Genomic DNA, 1,362 nt, shown 5'->3' with positions numbered 1-1,362 from the left:
GTGCGGTTGGCGCAGGATAGAGCAGGGTTTAGAGCTGTTGTGCATAGGGTCGCTATGAGTCGGAAACGACTCGACGGCACATAACAACAACAGCAGTCTATGGTATTCAATACTCTTTTCCAGCACCACAGCTCAAAGGCATCAACACTCCTATCATCCCTAGTCATTGTCCAGTTCTCTGATGCATAGTAAGTAATTGCAAAGACCATGGCCTGCATCAGGCGCACCTTATTCTCCAGACTGATATTGTTCCTATTAAGTACTTTGGAGAGGTCTCTGACAGCAGACTTTTCCAGTGAAATTTGTCTTTTAAATTCCTGACTGCTGGTACCAAGAGTGTGGATTGTAGAGCTGTTGCTGGGTACAGTATTCTTGGTTGACAGTTGTGTTCTTTAAGTCTTCAATCTATGTCATTCCACTGTCTTCTTGCTTGCATGGTTTCTGCTTAGAAATTGGCACTTAATCTTATCTGCTCTCTTTATAGGTTACTCTTTGTTTCTCCCTCACTGCTTTCAGAATCCTCTCCTTATCTTTGGTTCTAGAAAATTTGACTATGATATTCGTTGGTATTTTTCTTTTGACATCTCTTCTATATGGTGTTTGCTCGGCTTGTTGAATATATATTCTCTCATTCTTCCTTATGCCTGGGCAGTTTTCTTCTTATAATTCTTCCACAACTTTTTCGGTGCCTTTACTTGCTTCTTCCTGTTCTGAGATTCCAATGATACACATGTTATTTCTCTTGATGGTGTCCCACATTATTCTTAGGTTTCCTCTTTCGCTTCCTTTTTTAATTCGGCCTTTCACTTTAGCAGATCAGTGGTGACAATTCTATCTTCTATTTCACTGTTTCTGTGTTCCATTTTTTCAGCCCTGTGCATGTGTGCCTCCATCATGTTGACAGCATCTGAAACATTGGACCTCATATTGTGGATCTGGTTTTTTGGTTTCTTCCAGTGCCTCTAATGCTTCGTTTATTTTATTTGCATTGTTTTGGATTTTTTTTAAGCTCCTCCTGGTTTTTGCTTGCAGTGTCCTGTAATTCTTCCTTTCACCCACTGAAAATATTCAATCAAACAGATGAGGGAGAGATCAGTCTAAAAGTGATATATGATAGCATATTATGATTATCACAGGAATCCAGAGTTAAGGTTGCATCGTGGAGTCCATTTGGGGCTGGGGGGGCAGAGGCGGGGGATTGTATACCAACGAAGAAGTTTATCTTTTGCTTTTCAAAGAGAGGAACGAACTTGGGGGGGGTGTTAAAGAAAAAAGTGCAACAATGAATGAATGAAAATCCAAAATCTCTGTAAATGTTCATGAAAATAAAGTAAATTTTTTTTAAAAAAGAAAAGAAATCAA

The sequence above is a fragment of the Elephantulus edwardii genome, unplaced genomic scaffold (genome assembly GCF_000299155.1).
Source record: "Elephantulus edwardii isolate Elephantulus edwardi_28Jun2011 unplaced genomic scaffold, EleEdw1.0 scaffold00016, whole genome shotgun sequence".
NCBI classification, from domain to species: domain Eukaryota; kingdom Metazoa; phylum Chordata; class Mammalia; order Macroscelidea; family Macroscelididae; genus Elephantulus; species Elephantulus edwardii.
Note: the sequence above shows the minus strand (reverse complement) of the source record.